Source organism: Lolium perenne, chromosome 5, assembly GCF_019359855.2.
Source record: "Lolium perenne isolate Kyuss_39 chromosome 5, Kyuss_2.0, whole genome shotgun sequence".
Taxonomy (NCBI): Eukaryota; Viridiplantae; Streptophyta; class Magnoliopsida; order Poales; family Poaceae; genus Lolium; species Lolium perenne.
In genome coordinates this window covers 166,316,600-166,336,174 of record NC_067248.2, presented here as the reverse complement: position 1 = coordinate 166,336,174, position 19,575 = coordinate 166,316,600, and the positions used below count along the sequence as shown (strand labels likewise).

General features: G+C 44.2%; 1 long non-coding RNA gene across 1 annotated transcript; it reads left to right on the top strand.

The window, feature by feature from the left end:
• The first annotated feature begins 16,865 nt into the window (after window positions 1-16,865).
• Window positions 16,866-18,714, top strand: LOC139831055 (uncharacterized). Its single transcript, XR_011745231.1, has 2 exons — window positions 16,866-17,579; window positions 17,802-18,714. It is a non-coding gene; the product is annotated as an uncharacterized lncRNA (long non-coding RNA).
• Window positions 18,715-19,575: the final 861 nt, after the last annotated feature.

The window sequence follows — 19,575 nt, the reverse complement described above, 5'->3', positions numbered from 1 at the left end:
TCATGATATTCATTATTTATTGATCTTACCTGCTGTTATCACCAGATTTTGGTCAAATCAGGAGGTGGGCCGTAAGAGAGATGGGCTTGGAGGATTACACGTGGAAGATCTCTGAAGCGGCCTTGTGCGAAGAGTTTGGGCTAGATTGCCCGTGTATCTTTAATTATAGTAGATTGCATCTTAGATTGAAAGTTAGAGTTTGTATCGTGTACGGTGGGGATTATTCCCACGTTAGAAAGTCCCCTGGACTATAAATATGTATCTAGGGTTTATGGAATAAACAACAACACACGTTCAACCAAACAAATCAATCTCGGCGCATCGCCAACTCCTTCGTCTCGAGGGTTTCTACCGGTAAGCGACATGCTGCCTAGATCGCATCTTGCGATCTAGGCAGCACAAGCTCCACGTTGTTCATGTGTTGCTCGTACTGAAGCCTTGTTGATGGCGAGCAACGTAGTTATCATAGATGTGTTAGGGTTAGCATAGTTCTTCGCGTAACATGCTATCGTAGTGCAACCCTTGCATGTCTAGCCGCCCTCACACCTATCTTAGGTGTGGGGGCGGCACCCCGCTTGATCATTATTTAGTAGATCTGATCCGTTACGATTGCTCCTTGTTCTACAAGGATTAGTTTAATATCTGCAATAGTTAGGCCTTACAAAGGGGGGGAGGATCCAGCGGCACGTAGGGTGTCGTTTGCTAGTCCTAAACAGGATGTTCCAGGGATCAACTTCGTGTTGGTTTTTAGGCCTTGTTTAGGATCGGCTTACGATCACCGTGCGTGGCCGCGAGGCCCAACCTGGAGTAGGATGATCCGATTATGCGGTGAAAACCCTAAATCGTCGTAGATCTCATTAGCTTTATCTTGATCAAGCAGGACCACCATATATTCGTGCACCCCGTACGAATCATGGGTGGATCGGCTCCTTGAGCCGATTCACAGGATAACCTGAGAGCCGATCGAGGCTCGTATTTAATGTTTACGTGTATGCCATGCAGGAAACTAAGCGAGGCATCTCCATCACCTTCCTGACCAGGTATAGGTCAGGTGGCACGCCCTTGCATCAGCATCGGACGTGTGACCAGAAGGCTTTGCGGGCCGTCGCTCGAAGGGACCTCAGCCAGCCGCAGCTCTAGGTTGTTCCCGGCTCTACCGTGTTGACCGTCGCTGCCCGCCGGTGGGTTTCTGACAGTCAACACATTCTGGCACGCCCGGTGGGACAAGCTTCTACATCAACCACATCGCCATCTACATCTGAGATGGCGGACGGCACGCCAGTCACCTACGAGGAGCTGCCCGACGAGCTCAAGAAGAGGTATGACGAGATCAAAGTCACCCTCGAAGCCGACCTCATCGGCTCTTTTCAGAGAACCCGTTCACATGGCATCAGATGGAAGGGGTTCTCACCGCAAGGTGCACTCGATGGGATAGACCTCTCTGCCCCGTCGGAGGAACGCACCAGGTCCCTGCGGCAGGAGATCAACTACTTGGTGGCTCATTCGCTACACCGCCACTCTGAGAACCTGGTCAACACGTTGGAGCGTGTCGCTCTTCGCGTGATCCAGGAGATCATGAGGCACCAGTACTCGCCGTCAGGACCAGCGCTCGGGACGCATCAAGGAGAGTTGCCACTCCAGTCCCGTCCACCGCTGCCATATGCGTTGGCAGCACCAGAAGTGCCGGCTACACCGGCATTCGTCGTCTACAAGATTGGTGGTGACCCTAGTGACTACCAGTTCTTGCCCGAGGCGCCTAAGGAGATCCCTCACGGGTACGCGTGCACGTATGTGCCAGATTGTGGCAACTGGGCACTCACAAACCAGGCCACAACATCAGGGGCTTCTGGGAAAACAGGAGGAACGTCAGCGACAGAGCTTGAGAAGCAGACGTGGCTAACTAAGTACGCCACCCCGACGAACCTCCAGAGCTCAGCTCCTGCAGTTGGCTCAGAGCTGGAAAAGCAAACATGGCTGGCTAAGTACGCCACCCCGGCGAATCTTCAGAGTTCAACTCCTGCAGCCAGCACAGCGGATCAAATCAGTACCATACTGAGAGACCAGTTCGGCATGGTGCCGAAAAGAAGGGCCATCGGCTATTCCAAGCCGTACCCCGACGACTACGAGATGATCCCGCTGCCACCTAAATATCGGCTCCCTGATTTCTCCAAATTCAGTGGATCAGATGGTTCCAGCTCCATCGAGCACGTCGGCCGATATTTGGCGCAACTAGGACTGGCTTCAGTGTCGGATCAACTACGCGTGAGGCTCTTCTCACAGTCCCTCACGGGATCGGCTTTCGGATGGTATACCTCTTTGCCACCGGACTCCATCCGGACTTGGAAGCAGTTGGAAGAGCAGTTCCATATGCAGTACCATTCAGAGGCTTCCAAGTCTGGCATTGCCGATCTAGCACAACTACGTCAGAAGCGCGGAGAAACTGTGACAGAATACATCCAGCGCTTCAGGAATCTTAGGAACTGATGTTATTCGGTTCGTATAACTGAAAAAGAAGCAGTCGAGTTGGCAGTAGCGGGCCTTGCAATGCAGCTCAAGGACATGGCCTCCCAAGCAGATTATCCCTCACTGGCGCACATGGTTCAGAAACTATCGGCATATGAACAGCGCCACCCAGACCTGTACCAAGACAAGTTCAAGCGTGCAGTAGTCCTGGTCGATGCAGAGGAAGACGAAGTTCCTGCGGGAGACCAAGAGGTAGCAGTGGCTGAATGGACTCGGGGAGGAACCCCCGTGTCCTGCAAATGGGTAAAGCCACCAGGCCCACCCAGGGGATTTGATTTTGACGTGACCAAGACTGAGCAAATCTTCGACCTCCTGCTCAAGGAGAAACAGTTGACGATTCCTGAAGGTCTCAAATTCCCCACGGTGCAAGAGCTGAACGGAAAGCCATACTGCAAATGGCATAACTCGCTCTCCCATGCCACCAACGACTGCAGGGTATGGCGTCAGCACATCCAAGCGGCGATAGAAAAAGGGCGTCTAATTTTCAACCAGTACGCCATGAAGGTCGACACCCAGCCCTTTCCCGCCGTTAATATGGTGGAGTGCACTTACCCTGAAGGTTGCCAGCCAGGATCCTCGTTCAGCATCAACATGGTAGGACCTGGGAACCACTCTGGCAAAGATGGAGACGAGGGCAGCAGCTCTCGTAGCAAGGACACAGAGGAGGCCGCTCCACGCGATCGGCTCCGTCATGATGGCAAGCGCTACGTCACAGAGGGAGAAGTGAAGAACATGAGATATCAGCGACCCCTCTCTGATCACCTCCTCAACAAGTATGTGAGTCAGTATGACCAACGCCGACGATCCACCGATAATGATGAGAGAGATCGTCTGGCTAGAGAAGCCAGAAGACATCGTCGGCACGATCGCGATGAGGAGGAGCACGAGCGCCGTGCCACGGAACAATCAAGGGAGCAAGATGACAACGCCAGGCACTGGGACTGCCCCTTCTTCAGACACTGCTGGGATTCAGGAATGAGCCGATTGCCCACAATCGGCAATTGCCCAGAATGCAACCAGAAGAAGAAGGAGGCAGCCAACGTGTCTGTGTTCAAGCGCCTAGGGCCTCTCCCGCCACAAAGCAAACGCACTGAGTCACCTCGTTGGGCAGATCTCGAGGATTCAGAAGACGAGGGAGAAGAAGAAGACAGGTACCACCGTCCAAGGTGGTGCCCTGACGGACTCAGCCGTTCACAAAAGCGCAGGGTTCAGCGATTGCGCGGCTTGGAGGAAGCCGAAAGGTTATACTTGCATACGCTAAGGAAGGCACGACCTGATCTGGCTGCGAAAGTTCAGCGAACCCTGGATGAAGAGGGTCGTCCACGGAAAATGGAGTGGCGTCCCAAGCAAAGGAAAGCCGATGATGAAACATCGGCTGGCACAAACATGGTGCTCGTCCTTCCGACGGAACTTGGTGCCCCACGATTCTACGATGCACTCAAGGTGGACGACAGCAGGCACATCAAGTCAGAGGTTGGGCTGGTTTTATCCACCAGCCTGACCGAGTAGCAAGATTAAACCAATGAGCAAACGGGGCGAGGCTGATCCTTGTGATCGGCCCCATAAATTATGAAGGAACATTACAGAACCTTCAGTCGGCGCTCCAATGGATATGGAGGCCGATTCCAGCAATCGGCCAAAATTATCTTCACCACGTGTTCTGCTTGTGTTCAGCATCGATCCACTGGGCAGCGGCCACGTCGGCAGATGAAAGTTAGCACGAATCCTTACGGAGCCGACGTGCAAGTGCAGTGCCCTGGCTAACCATAGAAGCCGATATCTGCAGTCATTTGGCAGATTCGGCTCGGGGGGCATACAGTCAGATGAACATGTGCAGATAAACGTGTGTAAACATGCGTGCAGTGGAACATTGGGGGCCGATTAAGAAAAATCAGCCAAATAAAAAAAAAATTGCGCAAGAAGCGAAGCCGATGCGCAGCCATCGACTCTAGTACAGTTACACAAGACCAAGACCTACTGGCTATGTGCTCAAAGTTTACATCAACGTCGACGTTCAGTAGAAGAAAGCTGATCAGCGACCTGTGCATCCTCGCCGGTATTCTCGCCTTGATTAAGGCTCGGGGGGCAGCTCGCCCTAAAATATCTTTAGAGAGCCGATTTTGATGGAATCGGCTGTTTCTGCATTACAACGTGGAGACCAATGGCGACGCAGTTGGCTCGTTTTGGATGGGGCTCGGAGGGCGACTCGCCCGAGAGGTTCTTGGCTTTGGGAGCCGATTTCGTTGAAATCGGCTGGTTCTGCATTACGATTCGGAAGCCGATAGTGGCACATGTAGGTGGCTCACTACTGTTCTCGCCTTGATGAAGGCTCGGGGGGCAACGGACTACATAGATATTTGGTTCTTAAGAAACCGATTGGAGTTGCATCAACTGACCCTGCATCGTGATCCTCTCTGAAAGCAGTTCAGGTTGCGAAAGAAGATTGCTGAAGCTATGGAGAGGAATCGGAAAAGGAGGCCGTCGGCTTTTACAGATTTTGGACCGTCCTGTCGCTGCAAAGAGAAGGAAAGGGACTGGATTCTCAAAATAGCCGATGAGTAGTCATCGGCTAAGGGATTGCAAAGAATTATGGTTAGATATCAAATCGCAGCCTGAAATTGAGAAGTGCTTGACCGACGGGCTAATCGACATGAGAGTCCAGCTTCATGGGCGTCCAAAAGAAAAGAAATCCGATACGTTGCTATCGGTCTTGGCATAACAGGCGGAAGGAATGAAATTGGAGTAATTGAAGGATGAATTGAAAGAACAATTTCATTAATTCAAAGGAGCGGCTTTACAAGAAAGAGCCGATGGCTCTCAAAAGAGGGATCTGGTGCCTAGTGCACTGCTACTACTAGTCCTATTCTACTAGTCATCGCTGTCCTCGTCATCACCGCCGTCGATGTCGTCGGCGCTGCTCCCAGGAAGCTCCTCGTCGCTGCTGCCCCAGCCTTTGGTCGGAGCTTCATCTTCCTCGTCATCATCATCATCCTCGCTGTCCGCCCAAGAGCGGAAGCGTTTCGTCGGCGGGTACCCAGCGGAAGAGGAAGATTCATCTTCCTCCTCCTCTTCTCCTTCTTCGTCGTCATCTTCGTCCTCGCTGTCCGCCCACATGCGGGAGCGCTTCTTCGGCGGGAGCTTGGTGGAGGGGGAGGCCTTGGCCTTCGCTGCTTCTCCTTCTTTCTTCTCATTGTCGGAGTAGAGGGGGTTCACCTCGGAGTGAAGGTTGTCCTCGTTCTTCCTCTTCGGCGAGGATTGGAGGGGGAGGCCTGAGAGGGAAGAGGAAGCGGAAGACATTGCTACAGGAGGAGGGGGTTTTTTGGTGCCGATAGCTAGAATAGAGGAAGGTGATGAAGAGGGCTAATTGATCGGCACAGTTAAATAATGAGAAGCCTGGTGGAAATTTAATGCCATTGCAGTTGCCGAGGAGATGACGCCAGAGCTATCGAATTTTGCAGAGAAGCTGAGAAGACAGGGCATAATGATGACGGATACTGCAACGGCTCTGCTCTGCCACGACATGACCCTTCGAAGGAAAAACAGAGTGGTTTTGAAATTATCATTGCCAAAACCAGGGGGGCATGTGTTATCACCAGATTTTGGTCAAATCAGGAGGTGGGCCGTAAGAGAGATGGGCTTGGAGGATTACACGTGGAAGATCTCTGAAGCGGCCTTGTGCGAAGAGTTTGGGCTAGATTGCCCGTGTATCTTTAATTATAGTAGATTGCATCTTAGATTGAAAGTTAGAGTTTGTATCGTGTACGGTGGGGATTATTCCCACGTTAGAAAGTCCCCTGGACTATAAATATGTATCTAGGGTTTATGGAATAAACAACAACACACGTTCAACCAAACAAATCAATCTCGGCGCATCGCCAACTCCTTCGTCTCGAGGGTTTCTACCGGTAAGCAACATGCTGCCTAGATCGCATCTTGCGATCTAGGCAGCACAAGCTCCACGTTGTTCATGCGTTGCTCGTACTGAAGCCTTGTTGATGGCGAGCAACGTAGTTATCATAGATGTGTTAGGGTTAGCATAGTTCTTCGCGTAACATGCTATCGTAGTGCAACCCTTGCATGTCTAGCCGCCCTCACACCTATCTTAGGTGTGGGGGTGGCACCCCGCTTGATCATTATTTAGTAGATCTGATCCGTTACGATTGCTCCTTGTTCTACAAGGATTAGTTTAATATCTGCAATAGTTAGGCCTTACAAAGGGGGGAGGATCCAGCGGCACGTAGGGTGTCGTTTGCTAGTCCTAAACAGGATGTTCCAGGGATCAACTTCGTGTTGGTTTTTAGGCCTTGTTTAGGATCGGCTTACGATCACCGTGCGTGGCCGCGAGGCCCAACCTGGAGTAGGATGATCCGATTATGCGGTGAAAACCCTAAATCGTCGTAGATCTCATTAGCTTTATCTTGATCAAGCAGGACCACCATATATTCGTGCACCCCGTACGAATCATGGGTGGATCGGCTCCTTGAGCCGATTCACAGGATAACCTGAGAGCCGATCGAGGCTCGTATTTAATGTTTACGTGTATGCCATGCAGGAAACTAAGCGAGGCATCTCCATCACCTTCCTGACCAGGTATAGGTCAGGTGGCACGCCCTTGCATCAGCATCGGACGTGTGACCAGAAGGCTTTGCGGGCCGTCGCTCGGAGGGACCTCAGCCAGCCGCAGCTCTAGGTTGTTCCCGGCTCTACCGTGTTGACCGTCGCTGCCCGCCGGTGGGTTTCTGACAGTCAACACCTGCAAGTTGTATACACATGTCGCTGTCCGGAACCGATAGCCCCGAAGTGACAGAAATCGGGACAACCGGAGGGAATGGTAGTGATGTGAGGATCACATGTGTTCACGGAGTGTTAATGCTTTGCTCCGGTACTCTATTAAGAGGAGTACCTTAATATCCAGTAGTTTCCCTTGAGGCCCGGCTGCCACCGGCTCGTAGGACAAAAGATGTTGTGCAAGTTTCTCATTGCGAGCACGTACGACTATAATTGGAACACATGCCTATTGATTACTTTGTACTTGGACACCGTTTTATTATTATCTGCAAATGCCCTGCTATGATTGTTACATGAGTTTCTCTCATCCATGCAACGCCCGTTCATCCGTCCCCGTGCCTACAGTATTTTAATCCTGCTGTTTACTAAAATCACTACTGCTGTCTTTGTTACTCTGCTGCTGTTATTTCACTACTGCTACTGCTATAAAACTGTTACTACTGATAAACTCTTGCGAGCTAGTCTGTTTCCAGGTGCAGCTGAATTGACAACTCCGCTGTTAAGGCTTTCAAGTATTCTTTGTCTCCCCTTGTGTCGAATCAATAAATTGAGTTTTACTTCCCTCGAAGACTGTTGCGATCCCCTATACTTGTGGGTCATCACTTCTCTTGACAAAGAAGATGAGAGTTTGCCTACCGACCGCACATGACTTGTGCTCACTGAAGTGTGGGACCTCACGCATGGGAACCACACGTAAGTGACAGACCTGTTGGTGTAATAACTCGGGTGATCATTATACTGTATTAGTACAAAGTTTCCTATGGGTTCAAGGGTAGGAAAGCCAAGTTAACTCATTTACATGGCATTATCAGCTTGAATGCTTACTATATGACATTTGGGTTTCAAACGGGAAATTTCAAGAACCCCCCCAAAGCTTCATTTTGGAGTGACTAAGAAGGACACAAGCTCACCTTTTCATTTTCATGTGTTAAACTTGTTTAAATCTTGGTCAAACCTAGCTAGGATTTGACCAAGAGATTCAAATGGGCATAAAAATTAAAAAAATGAAAAACCAAAGCGCATGGTCTTCTTATGTCATATAGTAAGGCATTCAAGTTGATAAACAAGGTCTAGACATATTTAAACCAGACAAATCATGTATCTACCCCCTAACCATAAACTCTGTATAGTAAAGTCAAGCATGAGAGAAGTGGTTTTGGGTTTCAAACATTGAAATTTCAAAAACCTCCCAAAAGCTACATTTTAGAGTGACTAAGAAGGATCCAAGCTTACCCTTTTCATTTTCATGTTTTAAACATGTTCAAACTTGGTCAAACTTAGGATTTGACCAAGATTCAAATGTGCGTAAAAATACTTAGAAAAATCATGTACGTATCTACCCCTAACCCTAATTATACTCTATCTTACGAAGCCAAGCATGAAGAGAAGTGGTTTTGGGTTTCAAATATGGAAATTTCAAAAACCTCCCAAAAGCTTCATTTTAGAGTGACTAAGAAGGATCCAGACCGGGCTTACATTTTATTTTCATATTTTAAACTTGTTCAAATCTTGGTCAAACCTAGGATTTGACTAAGATCAAATGGGCATAAAAATTAAGAAAAAATCAAAACATGAAAACCAAAGCATATAGTATTCTTATGTCATATAGTAAGCATTCAAGTTGATAAACAAGGTCTAAACATATTCAAACCAGACAAATCATGTATCTACCCCTAACCCTAATAAACTCTATATATCTTACGAAGTCAATCATGAAGAGAAGTGGTTTTGGGTTTCAAACATAGAAATTTCAAAAACCTCCTAAAAGCTTCATTTTAGAGTGACTAAGAAGGATGCATGCTTACCTTTTCATTTTCATGTTTTAAACTTGTTTAATTAAATCTTGGTTAAACCTAGGATTTGACCAAGATCAAATGGGCATATATAAAAATTCAGTAAAAATGAAAAAAATGAAAACCAAAGCAAATAGTATTCTTATGTCATATAGTAAGCATTCAAGTTGATAAACAAGGTCTAAACATTTTCAAACCAGACAAACATGTATCTACCCTAAACCTAAACTCTATCTTATGAAGTCGATCAAGCATGAAGAGAAGTGGTTTTGGGCTTCGAACATGGAAATTTCAAAAACCTCCCAAAAGCTTCATTTTAGAGTGACTAAGAAGGATCCAGGCTTACCTTTTCATTTTCATGTTTTAAACTTGTTCAAATCTTGGTCAAACTTAGGATTTGACCAAGATTCAAATGGGCATAAAAATACTTAGAAAAATCATGTACGTATCTAGCCATAATCCTAAACTCTATCTTACGAAGTCAAGCATAAAGAGAAGTGGTTTTGGGTTTCAAACATGGAAATTTGAAGAACCCCCAAAAGCTTCATTTTAGATTGACTAAAGGATCCAGGTCAGGATTACCTTTTATTTTCAAGTTTTAAACTTGTTCAAATCCGTACCTAGGATTTGACGAGGATTCAAATGGGCATAAAAATTCAAAAAAAATGAAAAACCAAAGCACATAGAGCCTTATTATGTCATATAGTAAGCACGCAAGTTGATAAAGAAGGTCTAGACATATTCAAACCATAAAAATCATGTATCTACCCCTAACCCTAAACTTTGTCTTATGAAGTCAAGCACGAAGAGAAGTCGTTTTGGATTTCAGACAAGGAAATTTCAAAAACCTTCCCAAAAGCTTCATTTTTGAGTGACTAAGAAGGATGGAGGCTTACCTTTTTTTTACTTTCATGTTATAAACTTGTTTAAATCTTGGTTAGACCTAGGATTTGACCAAGATCAAATGGGCATAATAATTCAGAAAAAATCAAAAAAATGAAAACCAAAGCACATAGTATTCTCATGTCATATAGTAAGCATTCAAGTTGATAAACAAGGTCTAACCATATTCAAACAAGACAAATCATGTATCTACCCCCTAACCCTAAATTCTGTCTTATGAAGTCAAGCATGAAGAGAAGTGGTTTTGTGTTTCAAACATGGAAATTTCAAAAACCTCCCAAAAGCTTCATTTTAGAGTGACTAAGAAGGATCCACGCTTACCTTTTCATTTTCATGTTTTAAACTTGTTCAAATCTTGGTCAAACTTATGATTTGACCAAGATTCAAATGGGCATAAAAATTGGGAGGAATGGTACATGAATTACAATTCAAGAAAACACAAGGTAACTTAAATACTTGGATGCCCCAAAGATGTGTGGAAGCCCAAAACAATGGCAAAACATGTGCGCACGCAGCATCCAATTCAAGTAGAACACGTACCAGGCACCAATAGTTTGCCCTAAATTTGAAATCAAAGAGAAGGTGGTTAGAAAAAATCGAAATTGGCAAAGCAAAGCATGAAATCATGAATTTGTGATGCACTATAGCTATGAAAATTGAAAAGTATAAAACAATGCATACCAAAATGATTTTTTTAGAGGAATACTAGTTCAACTTATTTAATGTAATATTAGTAGCCAAAAATCGAACCAGTAGTTGGATATTTTTGAACTTGATCTGTAGTAGTGGGCAAAACCCTAGATTATCCTATGTAATCATAGATTCGTAGGTCGATTTTTCTACTTTTTTATTATTACTATGCAGCACACGTGTGTTTGCCCGTCGAGTGAAACTCGGAGGAAGAGGGGTCACTCGGAAGGAGAGAAGAAGGGATAGAATTGTGATGTCTCCCCTTTTTCGGGTGATGATGTTGACTGTTGTGCAGGTTTTGTCAGTGAGCAGGAGGTGCGAGCGAGCGAGTCGAGCGAGGCCGAGCATGAGAGAGTTTTTTTTTGTGAGAGGGACAACTGAAGGATCCTGAAGGACCCAGAGACTTCCAATACGCATCCCGATGCATCTTATCTTGACAAAGAAGATGGCTGGGAGTTTGCGTACCTACCGCACTTGACTTGTGCTCACTGAAGTGTGGGACCTCACGCATGAGCACAACACGTAAGTGACAGACCTGTTGTTGTAAAAACTCGGTTGATTATTATACTACTACATTTGTACAAAGTTTCCTATGGATTCAAGGGTACGAAAGCCAAGTTAACTCATTTACATAACATTATTTTTTCCATGAAGCCAGGTTAACTCATCTATCTGTTGGTACATTTTGGAGTCACTAAGAAGGATCCAGGCTTACTTTTTCATTTTCATGTTTTAAACATGTTTAAATCGTGGTCAAACCTATGATTTTACCAAGATTCAAATGGGCATAAAAATTCAAAAAAATCAAAAAAAAAAAAAAGAAAAACAAAAGCATGTCGTCTTCTTATGTCATATAGTAAGCATTCAAGGTGATAAACAAGGTCTGACATATTCAAACCACAAAAATCATGTATCTACCCCCTAACCCTAAACTCTATCTTATGAAGTCAAGCACGATGAGAAGTTGTTTTGGGTTTCAAACATGGACATTGCAAAAACCATCCCAAAAGCTTCATTTTGTTGTGACTAAGAAGGATACAAGCTTACCTTTTCATTTTCATGTGTTAAACTTGTTTAAATCTTGGTCAAACCTAGCTAGGATTTGACCAACAGATTCAAATGTGCATAAGAATTCAAAAAAAACCAAAGCGCATGGTCTTCTTGTGTCATATAGTAAGGCATTAAAGTTGATAAACAAGGTCTAGAAATATTTAAAACAGACGAATCATGTATCTACCCCCTAACCATAAACTCTGTCTTGTAAAGTAAAGCATGAAGAGAAGTGGTTTTGGGTTTCAAACATGGAAATTTCAAAACCCCCCCCCCCCAAAAGCTTCATTTTAGAGTGACTTAAGAAGGATCCAGGCATACCCTTTTCATTTTCATGTTTTAAACTTGTTCAAATCTTGGTCAAACTTAGGATTTGACCAAGATTCAAATGGGCATAAAAAAACTTAGAAAAATCATGTACGTATCTACCCCTAAATAACCCTAAACTCTATCTTACGAAGTCAAGCATGAAGAGAAGTGGTTTTGGGTTTCAAACATGAAAATTTCAAAAACCTCCCAAAAGCTTCATTTTAGAGTGACTAAGAAGGATCTAGGCTTACATTTTCATTTTCATGTTTTAAACTTGTTCAATCTTTGTCAAACTTTGGATTTGACCAAGATTCAAATGGGCATAAAAATACTTAGAAAAATCATGTACGTATCTACCCCTAACCCTAAACTCTACCTTACGAAGTCAAGCATGAAGAGAAGTGGTTTTTGGGTTTCAAACATGGAAATTTAAAAAACCTCCCAAAAGCTTCATTTTAGAGTGACTAAGAAGGATCCGGGCTGGGCTTACCTTTTATTTTCATGTTTTAAACTTGTTTAAATCTTGGTTAATCCTAGGATTTGACCAAGATCAAATGGGCATAAAAATTCAGGAAAAATCAAAACATGAAAACCAAAGCATATAGTATTATTATGTCATATAGTAAGCATTCAAGTTGATAAACAACGTCTAAACATATTCAAACCAGACAAATCATGTATCTACCCCTAACCCGGCCTAATAAACTCTATATATCTTACGAAGTCAAGCATGAAGAGAAGTGGTTTTGGGTTTCAAACATGGAAATTTCAAAAACCTCCTAAAGGCTTCATTTTAGAGTGACTAATTAAGAAGGATCCATGCTTACCTTTTATTTTCATGTTTTAAACATGTTCAAATCTTGGTCAAATCGTACCTAGGATTTGACCAAGATTCAAATGGGCATGAAAATTCAAAAAAATGAAAAACCAAAGCAGATAGCCTTCTTATGTCATATAGTAAGCACTCAATTTGATAAACAAGGTCTAGACATATTCAAACCAGAAAAATCATATATCTACCCCTAACAACCCTAAACTTTGTCTTCTGAAGTCAAGCACGAGGAGAAGTCGTTTTGGGTTTCAAACATGGAAATTTCAAAAACCTTCCCAAAAGCTTCACTTGGGAGTGACTAAGAAGGATGCATGCTTACCTTTTCATTTTCATGTAATTTTAAACTTGTTTAATTAAATCTTGGTTAAACCTAGGATTTGACCAAAAGATCAAATGGGCATAAAAATTCAGCAAAAAATGGAAAAAATGAAAACCAAAGCACATAGTATTCTTATGTCATATAGTAAGCATTCAAGTTGATAAACAAATGTCTAAATATTTTCAAACCAGACAAATCTTGTATCTACCCCTAAACCTAAACTCTGTCTTATGAAGTCGATCAAGCATGAAGAGAAGTGGTTTTGGGTTTCAAACATGGAAATTTCAAAAACCTCCCAAAAGCTTCATTTTAGAGTGACTAAGAAGGATCCAGGCTTACCTTTTCATTTTCATGTTTTAAACTTGTTGAAATCTTTGTCAAACTTAGGATTTGACCAAGATTCAAATGGGCATAAAAACACTTAGAAAAATCATGTACGTATCTACCCCTAACCCTAAACTCTATCTTACGAAGTCAAGCATGAAGAGAAGTGGTTTTGGGTTTCAAACATGGAAATTTGAAGAACTCCCAAAACCTTCATTTTAGATTGACTAAAGGATCCAGGTCGAGATTACCTTTTATTTACATGTTTTAAACTTGTTCAAATCTTGGTCAAACCGTACCTAGGATTTGACCAAGATTCAAATGGGCATAAAAATTCAAAAAAAAAAGAAAAACCAAAGCACATAGCCTTCTTATGTCATATAGTAAGCACTCAAGTTGATAAACAAGGTCTAGACATATTCAAACCAGAAAAATCATATATCTACCCCTAACCCTAAACTTTATCTTATGAAGTCAAGCATGAAGAGAAATGGTTACCTTTTCATTTTCATGTTTTAAACTTGTTCAAATCTTGGTCAAACTTATGATTTGACCAAGATTCAAATGGGCATAAAAATTGGGAGGAATGGTACATGAATTACAATTCAAGAAAACACAAGGTAACTAATTAAATACTTGGATGCCCCAAAAATGTATGGAAGCCCAAAACAATGGCAAAACATGTGCGCACGTAGCATCCAATTCAAGTAGAACACATACCAGGCACCAATAGTTTGACCTAAATTTGAAATCTAAGAGAAGGTGGTTAGAAAAAATCGAAATTGGCAAAGCAAAGCATGAAATCATGAATTTGTGATGCACTATAGCTATGAAAAGTATAAAACAATGCATACCAAAATGATTTTTTAGAGGAATACTAGTTCAACTTACTTAACTTTATATTAGTAGCCCAAAATCGAACCAGTAGTTGGATATTTTTGAACTTGATCTGTAGCTGTAGTAGTGGGCAAAACCCTAGTTTAACATCTCACCGATTGACTTCAATATGGATGTATGTATTTAATCATATATTCGTAGGTCGATTTTTCTACGGAGTACTTTTTTATTATTACTATGCAGCACATGTGTGTTTGCCCTTCGAGTGAAACTCGGAGGAAGAGGGATCACTCGGAACGAGAGAAGAAGGGAGAGAATTATGGTGTCTTCCCTTTTTCGGGTGATGATGTTGAATGTTGTGCAGGTTTTGTCAGTGAGCAGGAGGTGCGAGCGAGCGAGGCCGAGAATGAGAGAGATTTTTTTGTGAGAGGGACAACCGAAGGATCCTGAAGGACCCAGAGACTTCCAATACGCATCCTGATGCGTCTTCTCTTGACAAAGAAGATGGCTTAGAGTTTGCGTACCTACTGCACTTGACTTGTGCTCACTGAAGAGTGGGACCTCACGCAGGGCACCACACGTAAGTGACATACCTGTTGGTGTAAAAACTAGGTTGATTATTATACTACTACATTTGTACAAAGTTTCCTATGGATTCAAGGGTACGAAAGCCAAGTTAACTCATTTACATGACATTATTTTTTTCCATGAAGCCAAGTTAACTCATATATCAATTGGTACATTCTGGTTATATTCAAAATTTTACTTGAAACTTGTTGTTCATGCCATTTTACTAGTCGCCTAACACTTTTTCCGCGCGTGAAGGGAGAGGGGTGGGCATGATGCTACCCTGAATCTTTGTGACCCCCAAAAACTAGCAAATACGAGAGAGGCATCCAAAGAAACACACTCGTCCCCTACCCCCACCCCCCCAATTTGAAATCCAGCGAAAGGTGGATCAAAAAAGGCAAACGAAAAGCATGGATTGTTCATCTTTTTCTATATATATATAGTTAGGGTTAGGGTTTATGGTTTATAGAGATGCACATATTTTCATTTCACATTTGTGATGTACAATAATACATAGGTAAGATTCCAAGCATGACCTTTGTTAGAATAACCTTTAACGTGTTCTCTCACCTTTAGATTCAAATGGGCATAAACATTCAGAAAAAATCAAAAAATGAAAAACCAAAGCACATAGTCTTCTTATGTCATATAGTAAGAATTGAAGTTGATAAACAAGGCTAGACATATTCAAACCAGAAAAATCATGTATCTACACCTAACCCTAAACTTTATCTTATGAAGTTAAGCATGAAGAGAAATGGTTTTGGGTTTCAAACATGGAAATTTAAAAACCTTCCAAAATCTTCATTTTAGAGTGACCAAGAAGGATACAGGCTTACCTTTTCATTTTCATGTTTTAAACTTGTTTAAATCCTGGTCAAAACTAGGATTTGACCAAGATTCAAATGGGTATAAAAAATAAAAAACGCACATAGCCTTTTTATGTCATATTATAATGCATGAGCATTCAAGTTGATAAACATGGTCTAGACATATTCAAACTTGAAAAATCATGTATCTACCCTGGCCCTAACCTTATACTCTGTATTATGGAGTCAAGCATGAAGAGAAGTGGTTTTGGGTTTCAAACATGGAAATTTCAAATTGATGAACAAGGTCTAGGCATATTCAAAACAGAAAAGCATGTATCTACCCTGTAACCATAAAGTCGGTCGATCTTATGAAGTCGATCTAGCATGAAGAGAAGTCCTATTGGTTTCAAACATGGAAATTTCAAGAACCTCCCAAAAGCTTCATTTTAGAGTGACTAAAAAAGATCCATGCATGCTTGCCTTTTCATTTCCATGTTTTAAATTTGTTTAAATCTTGGTCAAACCTAGCTAGTATTTGACCAAGATTCAAATGGGCATAAAATTCAAAAAAACCAGAAAAGTGAAAAACTAAAGCACATAACCTTCTTATGTCATATATAGTAAGCATTCAAGTTGATCAACAAGGTCTAGACATATTCAAAACAGAAAAAGCATGTATCTACCCCTAACCCTTAACTCTGTCTTATGAAGTCAAGCATGAAGAGAAGTGGTTTTGGGTTTCAAACATTGAGATTTCAAGAACCCCCCAAAAGCTTCATTTTAGAATGACTAAGAAGGATCCAGGCTTGCCTTTTCATTTTCATGTGTTTAAACTAGCTTAAATCTTGGTCAAACCTAGGACTTGACCAAGATTCAAATGGGCATAAACATTCAGAAAAAAATCAAAAAAATGAAAACCAAAGCACATAGCCTTCTTATGACAAAAGTTTTAGTATGTAACCAAACTGCAGTGCATGCTATCATTACCGTCTACCTTGTGCCAAGATTCGTGCTAAAAATAGTCAGTTCCTTTTTCCAAATAAGCATCTTTCCTTTTTTAATGGCTCTATGACTGCACCCGGTTCTGCCTTTTCATCAGACCGGCAGAAGTCTGAGATACGCAGAGAGGAGCCGTCTGTTTCTTTCCAACCCGTTGGGCTTGGCAGTTTGCTCCTGGAAGCGCATGTATCGCCCAGGCGTCGTGACACTTATCTTCTGTGCCTTCCCCAACCTCCACCCTCCCCCTCCCTGCACATCGATCCGGATATCTGCCATGGTACCATCCCGGCGGCCGGCGGCGCCCCGGCAGTTCCCTGCTTTGCGCGGGTTCCGGTCTCGGCCTGCCGTTCCGCCCCGCTCCACCTACCCCGCGCATCTACCCCGCGCATCGATCCCCGAAGACCTGCCGGAGGAGCCAGGCACTTCCCGGCGGCCGGTGGCGCCCCGCAGCTCCCCTGCATCGAGCGGATTTCCGAGCCGCTCTGTCGTTGCTCTCAGCGTCCACATCCCGCGACATCCCCTCCTGCCTCTCCTCCGCGCCCCGCTGTTCCTCGTCTCCTGCAATTTCTCCACGCCCACGGGCTCCATTGGCTCGCGCGAGCACAAGGTCTTCTCCCCTGCATGACCTCCGGCCGGTCCACCCCACCACATGGCCATATGTTGTTCGAGATCCTGGGCCAGAAGGCCACCAACGACGAGATGTCCCTCATGATGGCTGATGCGGATGCCCATGGCTTCATCTGCCTCACCGAGTTCGTGGTGCTCCGATACCGTCGATGGGGACGCCGCCGCCGTACCTGAGGCCGCTCCTCCCGGGGCTCCTGTGTAAGGTTCGCTAGCTCCAGCCTCCACCCGTTCTCCCCCTATCCATCTCCACAAGCAGCTCGTCGGCAGAGATCTTGTAGAGGGAAATCCAATCAGGGCACTAATTGTAGTGAAAGATCTTATGCCCGATTTGTTTATTTAGTTGAAGATTGCCTCGTAGAACTAATTGTAGTAGTAGTTCCTTTTCATTGTAACTGATTTGGTTGATGTGTCAATTTGGCGAGCAGGCACCATCAGTTCTGCCGCGACTTTTTTCCTTGGCCAGCAATGGGTTCAGCAGGGTTGATTGGTTGAAGTGTCTATTGAAGTTGTGTACTCCGTATTATAGTACTTTTTTTTCTAACTGGTCAAATCTCATGTCAATTCATCGTGCAGAGACCATTTGTTCGGAGTAGCCAGTGTGGCGGAGGGCTCACGGCCGGCTGCAGATACCATGAGGCGTTAGGCAGGAGCACGGGGCATCGCGGCACGGTTCCAATCGCCGGCGCTGGACCATGGAGCGGTGACGAGGATGGACTGCGTGGCGGCGCGGGTTAACATTTTCCATCTCGGCATTGGATATGGACTAGGCATCCACGCTCCATCGACCGACTGAACTGGGTGCTTGGACGACTCCGCGTCCAGGTTTCCTGGCTCCATAGCCCCGTCAACCTGCTGGCTGCTGCGCGCTTGCCGAAGTAGATCATGCACCGTGGTCCTGCCTGACAGGCGCAACTTTGAACTGTCGAACGGTACACCGCTGTGCTTAGGGATGGCAACGGGGACCGTTTACCCGAAACCCGACGGGGTTTTCCTCTATTAGGGGCCGGGTGTGGTATCTAATTTATCCCCATGGGGGTATTAACGGCAAGACATGCTCCCCGATGGGAAAAGCGGGGCGGGGGGCGTTCTAGCAGTCCCCATACCCGAACCCCGCGGAGCCCCGCATGTATCGGTAATATCCCACAAATTTAGCTTGTCCTGCTTAATTTCAGCTAAGCACGCATTTACGCCCGTCACTAATGCTTGCTTACCTTATGGTAATCACCTGATTCGGTGGTATCGTCGTGTGAACTATGTGAGTCAAACATAAGTACTCGTTATGTCTTATGTGTGTCAGTGTGTGGTTCTGTGACTCTGCAGTCTGCACGTATTAAGTTATTTTTGAGCTTGAATTTCTGAGATATTTTCATGATTTGTCTACTGTTTGTAATGGGGGTGGGGAACCCGTGGATCTGCTATACCCGGTGGGTGATGGGGACGGGGAAAAATAGTCCCCAAGGTGGGGAATGGGAATGGGGATGGGGGAATTTCACAAACGCGGGGACGGGGAAGAAAAGGCAATCCCCGCGCAGGGGCAGACCCGTTGCCATTCCTAGCTGTGCTGCTGCGAGCATCTCCTTCTTGGCACTGTTTTTTACTGGAACTTGGCTTTGGTTTGATCTGGGTTGAAGTTATATTCCTGCTTGAACTCATCCCATTTCCTGGTCTTCTTGGTTCTTTCATGTGCTGACTGTATTTTCAATCTGGCTCACCTCCACCCCTATCTCCTTTGTTGCTGTCGTGTTGGTTGTAGTGGGACAATGAGGAATTTAAAGAGTTGAAGATCTCCAGGAGAGATGGAGGCTCGGCACTGCTGTCCAAATCAAGTTGGAAGATTGCAGTGAATGAAGGCGAAGGTCGTGTGCTTACTTTGTTAAAATTTGACTGAGCTGAACTGAAAATACATGTGTATTGTAAAGAATAGCTGAATGGGTGCAGTGGTAAAGGCACTGAACTTAAAAGAAAGGACTGTATGTAGGTGTGATGGCCACATGAGAAACTGAATTTTATGTGCTTGTATGGTTAGAATTGATTCATTAGCATCTATACAAATTTGTATCTTCGTAAAGAGAATTGTTGGAAAATAATGTCAGCTTGCTATTTGACTCATGACGTTTTTTCCCCCTCTAGCACTATAATATAAACAATGTTATTATTTTGTGATTTTTTACGGATGGAAATTTTCATTTAGAGCTTGCA